The 8,212-nt window shown below is 45.3% G+C and overlaps 1 long non-coding RNA gene across 1 annotated transcript; it reads right to left on the bottom strand.

Annotated features, from left to right (window-relative positions):
- Positions 1-293: 293 nt before the first annotated feature.
- On the bottom strand, positions 294-6,232 carry LOC146057643 (uncharacterized). Its single transcript, XR_014469757.1, has 2 exons — positions 3,669-6,232; positions 294-1,859 (listed from the first exon to the last, which is right to left on the bottom strand). It is a non-coding gene; the product is annotated as an uncharacterized LOC146057643 (long non-coding RNA).
- Between the last annotated feature and the right edge of the window lie 1,980 nt (positions 6,233-8,212).

Raw genomic sequence — 8,212 nt, 5'->3', positions numbered from 1 at the left:
AAAGCCCCCGCATCCCCTCGCTAGCTTTCCCAGGGGAATGCCCAGAGTTTTTATATGGGGACGCCCATAAAAGCTCACCGTAGGCATTCGCACATGGGGATTTGCACATGCGCATACCCCCACTATTGGAAAGGGGCTGAATCAGGCCCAATATGCATTGCTAGGGCAGGTAGTGAACTGAATTTCCTGCCTACAAACAGACATGAACACGTAAAGGTCTCGGGATTGTATTTCCCCGTATGTTGCCATTGTTTTTCTTACTCATGATTGTTACTGCGATGAGAATGAGACCATTGTTGTTACACAGAGGTATTTTTTATACCTTACAGTAAACTTGAAAAATACAGGAACAAAATGTGCAGATGAAAACAGAGAAAAAGGGGATACATGTTATATACAGCATTCATCATGTTGCTAAGATAACGCTGTCATTTATTACATCAGCCACTTTTAAGATTGAAAACATTGATTTTGGCATGTAATTGGCAAAAAAGACAGGGCGGACTCAATAGCATGACAATGAGGAACCATTACATTGCCATGGTTCTAAAGATTGATGGTGTTTACTGCTTGCATGCCCTGCTTCTATGCTCAGGCATTATCGACAATAAATGTTACAGTAGGTAGTAAATGCACTGAGAACAGCAACACTACGTCACATATACAATCTTACATTGAGAGCTAATATAACCACAAAGTGCCCCAGTACTCCAGGGAAGTAAAATACTACATGGCCAAAGGTGTGTGCATACCTGAACATCTCATTGCAAAATCATGGACATTAATATGGAGTCAGGGGCATACCTCCTAAGGGAATGGAGTCACCAGTCTCCGGGCTCCAAGCCCTGAAGGGACGCCTGCATTTACAGCGGCACCTTCGTGGTTCACATCGGCATCCAAGTGTGGACGAACAAAGCTCTGTGACGCAACCACTACTGCTGCATAGTTACTTGGCTCTATCCCTGGAGTCCTGCTCTGCTTACACCTGCAATAGGAGACAGGATGGCTCTTGCCTGGTACTGCTCAGTTTAAGCTGCAGCAAACAAGGTGCACCCGCCGCTGCTGCTGCTGGACCGTGAGATGGGACCCACCAGTGAACACTGCATCTTTATGGGGCAAACGGTTGAATGTCGTGAGACTGACCTTAACACACCGGCAGGGGAGATGGAGCCCTGCCAATTCACTGTGGGCTCGGTCCCTGTGTAGACCAACTGAGAGTACTACCAGTGTTCTGAGATGATGTCATCTCCAAGTGCCGGTGATCTGTCTCTCTATGCTTTTATAGTGACCCAGGTTTGATGACTCGGGCTGTGCTGTTTGAACCGCACTGTTACCTGGGTCGATGCAGGTTGGACCCGGATTCTTTAATAATTCAACCCGCATCTTTATCTGTACGTTTCACATCAAAACTCAGCTCTTGTCGCCCTGGCAATAACTTTGGTTAAAAGTTTATTGATATTAGACGGGTCAGGTATAAGGTGGGTGATTTATGTTTGGTGTGCAGTCTGCAATCTATTTCACCCCAAAGATGTACGATGGGGTAGCAGTAAGGATTCTTTGCAAACTATTCAACACCTGCCTACCATCCTAGAATGGCAGGATCCTCCTCCCAACTCCTCAGAAAGGTGGGCAAGCCTCCCGCATGCCCCTGGACCACCCGCACCTCCCCGCTTTGCTGTTTAAATGCCCTGAACCTCCGATCTTCAGGAAGGGGGTGGGGCTAAAATTATGCAAATAGCTTCATTTTAGCCCTGCCCTCTCCCCATATACCCGCAAAGTGTGGTATGTGCTATACTGGGGGTTGCTATACAGTCCCCATCCCCCGAAGTGCAGCTGACAGTCTTCTTTCTGGGCTACGCCTGGAGAGGAGACAGAAAAAGTAGGTAAATATGGACTAGTCGAGTACATCCAAGCTCAGAAAAACATTTTCATTTAACTTTTTACAGATTTGATTTGTGGACGGGACATTTTTATACTAAAAAGGGAAAGGCCCTGACTCAAAATGTCGCCACAAAGTTGGAAACAAAGTTTTCTGTATAATGTTATTGTATAAAACAGTATTTCGATTTATTTTCACTGTAACTAAGGAGCCCAGAACAATCCTTTAAAAAACGGTCTAAGAACAATTTGGCGAAACTGTAGAATCTGCAGGAAGTGGTTTCTACATGCTGTGGCCTGCCGTTTCTGTGATCTGGGGCATCCTACAGCTTCACTGCCCAGTCATTGTTGTTCCTAGTCAATTCCTCAGTGAAAAATCAGCTTTACATAATTTATTATTTATCTATTTACTAGTCTTAAGGCCCATCCAAACACAGGAATGCCCGAACAGACGAACGGCTGAGATCCTGAACAACCGAGCACTCCCAACCCAACACACACACACACACACACACACAAATCCACAGTGCAAAAACCACAGAATATATGAATAGTTTCCTATTAAGATCAAAATAACTAAATGTTATACTGAGTAATACTTCTTTTGATGATAAAGAACTACAGACTCATTCTAATTTAAAAAAATGACATTATATTTAGTGACAAACTATGTCAGAGAGGAAAATAACCACCAATATTGGCTAGAATAAAGGGGTGGCTTTGGATTTCCAAACTGAGCATTCTTAAAGTAATGTACTAAAAATACTGTACATTGGGGGCGAATTCAGCATCAATTGCTTTTTTGCAAAACTGCAACTGCAGTTTTTTTGCATGCTAGAGGCCGCCCAGCACAGGGGAAGGCCACCCAGCACAGGGGAAGGCCACCCAGCACAGGGGAAGGCCGCCCAGCATGAGAAGGCCGCCCAGCACAGGGGAAGGCAGCCCAGCACAGGGGAAGGCAGCCCAGCATGAGAAGGCCACCCAGCACAGGGGAAGGCCGCCAATCACAGGGGAAGGCAGCCCAGCATGAGAAGGCCACCCAGCACAGGGGAAGGCCGCCCATCACAGGGGAAGGCCGCCCAGCATGAGAAGGCCATCCAGCACAGGGAAAGGCATCCCAGCATGAGAAGGCAGCCCAGCATGAGAAGGCCACCCAGCACAGGGAAAGGCCCCCCAGCATGAGAAGGCAGCCCAGCACAGGGGAAGGCAGCCCAGCATGAGAAGGCCACCCAGCACAGGGAAAGGCCCGCCAGCATGAGAAGGCCGCCCAGCACAGGGGAAGGCTGCCCAGCACAGGGGAAGGCCATCTTGCATGAGAACACCTACCCTTCTGCGAAGGCAAGTGCACTGCGGCTATGCTCTGGGACGCAGTGGTGAAGGGATGACCGTGTTGCCATCTCTTTCAACTTCCACCGCGGTCACTCAAAGTGCGGTTGCGTCCTTCGGAAATGCAATCGCACTTTGACACTCCGCGCAGGCTGCACATGTGCACAAGTGCAAATATCTGCTCTATGCAATGTTCGCTCTTATGCGTGCTATAGGGAATGTGCCGACAGTGTTCTGTGCTTTCTGTTTCTCGTATTAATAGCAGAACTCTGCAATCAGGTTTAGACTGTGTGGGCTAAACATCAATAATGCACATTACCCAGCATACAGTAGCTGTGAGCATGACAGACCTATTATGAGATGTTACTGCAGCAGCTCACAAACAGATGGGCAGAGCAGGTTCTCACACAATGCAGTCATTGATGGCTAACTTCCTCTCTCCACAAACACAGCATAATACAAACCCTAAATCATCTGGAGAGAAAACAGCAGGTGTTCAGTCTATATATCTGCCTGTGATGTCGCACTGCCCCGCCTTACCTTGTAAAAGAGAAGATAAAGGCTGGTGAAATGCAGTGCCAACAATAACCAGCTGCCGCCAGTAAACCGTATATGAAGGCATATAATGACATGTTTGCACCTCTAGAAAAAGAGAACCCTTAGGCAATACCTCTCGTGTCCTTAGTTAACACCGGTATGGCACACATGAGCTACTGTACCTGGAGTATCAAAAGCATTTTATGGAGGATTTGGTTAATCAGTCATGTGATTTTACATCCCAAAGTACACCATATAAACATAAGGTAAACAGTGCAGGTTATTCATAAAAGCACAGGATAGGAATATGGAAGCAATTTAATGAAAAGATGAACATCTTTATACTAGTGATCCCGCTAGGCTGTTTCAGCGGAGTGCGGTGTCCTCACCATTTCTTTAAACGAAGGAAAGTGACCTTCCCTGTTCTAGAGAGCTACACAATGAATGAGGAATAGGTGCTGGGACTAGGAAATCTGCCTTTTTGCCATAAAAAGCGACGATCAGCACATCATTTGCCCCATGGGATTGCCCTACCTGAGAAAATCTCTACTTGGTATGTATATGTTCAGGGCCGCAACTGTTCTAAAGCTGCAGTGTGCCAGAGCTAAGGTATACACCCAAGACCCTGCACCACTGTATGACCCCAACCAGGTTTGACCTGGGTACCTTCTACTGTACCTGCACAACACTGAGCAGGACTGTAACTTCTAGCTTCTCGTGGTTTATCCCTAAATGCTCCTTGTGTCCAAATGCTGCACTCTCTCTCGGGTGGCCAGCATTTATTTTCTGCTTTCTGCAGTTGTTGCCACCTACCCATAGGAGTTACCCACCATGCTGATAGGGTTTTAATATATATACACCCACTTTAGACCAGGCATGTTCAAAGTGTGGTCCTCCAGCTGTTCCCAACATGGCGTGCCAGTTTTACCATTTCTTTATAGCAAAACTGTGGCGGGATGCGGTAATTTGGTCTACAGCATGATGGTCGACATTCATTAGGTCAACACCATTAGGTCGACATGGGAAATGGTCGACATGGTTCTAGGTCGACATGGGAAAAGGTTGACATGGTTCTAGGTCGAAAGGTCATTAGTTCGACAGGTCAGTGGAAGATCCACCAAGGAGCGACTAGGGGCGGTCGCTCCCCGGGGCCCCCACACATCAGGGGCCCCCACACTCCAGGTGGGTGGGTGGCAGGCAGTGGGGTCCAGGCAGTGCGTCCCTTCCACCGCAGCGTGGGAAGCATTGCAGCAGTGCTGGGGGATAGAAGCCGTGTTCTCCCACTCACCTGCCAGCTCCACATCTCCCCACTGCCCTGCTCTCTTGTCACACTGTCTCCGGGGGGACCTACCCCGCTCTCCCCGCCTGATCACCCCATGTCCCAGGCGAGGGGGAGGCCCACAATTTTGTTGTCCAGGGCCCCCACAGACATTAATCCGGCACCTGCGACAGGTCATTAGTTCGACAATGTCTAGGTCGACAGTCAAAAGGTCGACATGGGGTTTTTCATTGTTTTTTGAGCCGACGTGCTATTTCATGCCCTACCATCCACTAGCGCGTGGTGGGAGAATAAAATAGTGTGCCGAGCGCACCGTGACCGACGCAGTGCACTTTAAACTGTGTCCATGTCGACTGTGTTGACATTCAGGTAAAAAAACAGTTAAAAACCATGTTGATCTTTTGAGTGTCGTCATAGACATTGTCGAACTAATGACCTGTCGAACTAACGACCTGTCGAACTAATGACCTTTCGACCTAGAACCATGTTGACCTAGACCCATGTCGACCTAATGGTGTCGACCATCATGCTGTAGACCAAATGATCCCAACCCCCTGTGGCAAGGCATAATGGGACCGTTTCTCAACAGCTGGAGGGCCATAGTTTGGACATGCCTACTTTAGACCATACGTGCTCTGGTTGGTTGATAGGGAATATGGGGTGGTCTGACTGCATTGATGGGGTATGTGAGGTGGTCTGAGGGACTTTGATGGGCCATCTGGGGCAAATGGTAAATAGTTATATTAAGTGTAATAGAATGCAATACTTAGTGCCCCTAATCCATATTACACTTGACTAAACTGCTATAGTGACACATTGCATCCAAAATTTTACCCATTAAAATGTTCCCTCCTTCCTAATCAATGCCCCGCCCAAAAAAAGCCTAGTGCATACACTACCTATACATATTGTGGTTTCCAGCTTCCCTAAAGGGCTGCAAGTTAGATGGGGAGGGTGGCATTACTGCCACCTGTAGTTGTGATGTCTCCATCATGACCCACAAAGTCACCAGTAGTAGTGCCCAATAACATGGCCTTGAATACTAATATCCTGTTGAACTAGTAAGTTGTCGCTTTTGCAGTATTGTCCATGCAGTACTGAGCATTACATGTAATGTTATACAAGAGAATATATACAGAGATTGACACCCCTGTAGATATCTCAGAGAGCGCCACACAATTGGAATATAATATAAAATAATTTTTTATTATTATTATGTTGGTATGAATATTAACAATATAAATCAATATCGACAATATATATATATATAAAAAATTTTTTTTAAAAATAGAATAGAACAAATACACACACATAAATTCCCTATAACATCTAATTATAACAGTCTGGTAGTACCACAATCAAGTTAGCAAGTTTCTCAATCTCCCACTAAATAATAGGTGCGGGTTCTCAGACTCACGATTTAGTGCATGGGTCTTCAAGCTGTGGCCCTCCAGATGTTGTGAAACTACATGTTCCAACATGCATTGCCACATTTTTTCCTATAAGAGCATGCCAAAACTGTCAGGGCATGCTTGGACATGTAGTTCCACAACATCTGGACGGCCACAGGTGAAAGACCTGTGATTTAGGGCATACTGCAGGGTGATAATTATAAAGAATACCAATGCTCATAAGATGGAATATATGGATGGGTTTAAGCTGATGTAGGTGAGAGCCACTGTCCGCAGACAGCTCCAGCCACCGGTCGTCGCCTGTGGATAATAAATCAGCAGATAGAAATTCAGCTAAGTCCAGATGGTAGAGCAGGTACATCCAAACGTAATAACTGTCAAGGGAGTATGTGTGTACCCCAATCCTCAACGCGTTCCTCCGCTATAGGCACATTCAGTGGTTTCATCTTTCTCCTGGTCAATCTGCCGGTTTATTATCCATCAATCATCCGGAATCTGTCCTGCATATTTGAACGGCGAGCGGCTCACCATACATGTCCTCAGCCGTCACCTGGCCAAGTGCAAACCATCGGTCTTGGTGAGTCAGTCAATACCGCCTACAATCGCAGTCGTTTTCCGGCAGCTCAGTGCATTCCATCTACACTGATGACGGAAGGCTCACCCCCTGCAAACGACAGCATCAGCGGTTCGTCAACAGATGCCGACCGCTGAACGGGGTGGCTGGAGCGGTCTGCGGACAGTGACTCTCACCAGCATCAGCTTACACCCATCCATATTTTGCATCTTATGAGCATTGGTATTCTTTAAAATTATCACCCTGCAGTATGCACTAAATAGTGAGTCTGAGAACCCACACCTATTATTTAGTGGGAGATTGAGAAACTTGCTAACTTGATTGTGGTACTACCAGACTTTTATAATCAGAATTTATAGGGAATTTGTGTGTGTGTGTGTGTGTTTGTTTTATTTTTCAAATTCTTTTTTTTTTTTTTTTTTAATATATATTGTCGCTATTGATTTATACTGTTGATATTCATACCAACATATTATTAATAATAAAAAAATATTTTATATTATATTCCAATTGTGTGGCACTCTCTGAGATATCTACAGGGTATCTTGTATAGTCTTTATCTAGCAATTTTCCTGTTTGCTACCTGAGATCAGCCAGTAACCTTATAGAGTTAACGTCTTCTAATCTCATTAATATTTTAAAAGATGATTTTATATATTTTTTTGGCTTTTCTGGTTTAGATTAGTTTATAGTGTTTTACATGTAATGTTGCCTCAAGGTTGTCCATGCGCCTTCTCATTCTGTGCTACTATGCCAGTACTAACATTGCCACTCACAACTATCCAACTTCTCCCATCCAGCAATGGCTTTGGCCATCAATGTTCAGCTGCAGTAAGGATAAATGAAAAAATAAAAATCTCAAGCTACTTAAACTTCAGGCAATAGTTGAGATCATTTATTTCTTCTACCGATGTTCTTCATATCAAGCATCTTACGGTCAGAGATACAAAAGGGCTATAGACTGTCTGTAGGGTAACATGGATTTAAAGGGCTATAACTACTTAACTATTGAATTAACCAGGTACAATACTCGTGTTTCAGCTCACAATTCAAAAACATAGTGGTAGGTTATCTAGCTCCCAGCAAAAATGATCCCTTGCATGAATGTGTGCATGTACATGTGGTAGGGAACATAGATTTTAAGCTCTACTGGGGCCTCAGGGAATGTTGTGAATGGGTAAATATTCTCTGTAAAGCGCTGCAGAA

Source organism: Crinia signifera, chromosome 2 (assembly GCF_055691185.1).
Source record: "Crinia signifera chromosome 2, ASM5569118v1, whole genome shotgun sequence".
Lineage (NCBI taxonomy): Eukaryota > Metazoa > Chordata > Amphibia > Anura > Myobatrachidae > Crinia > Crinia signifera.
The sequence above is the reverse complement of the archived record's forward strand: the minus strand, read 5'-3'. Positions and strand labels throughout refer to the sequence as shown.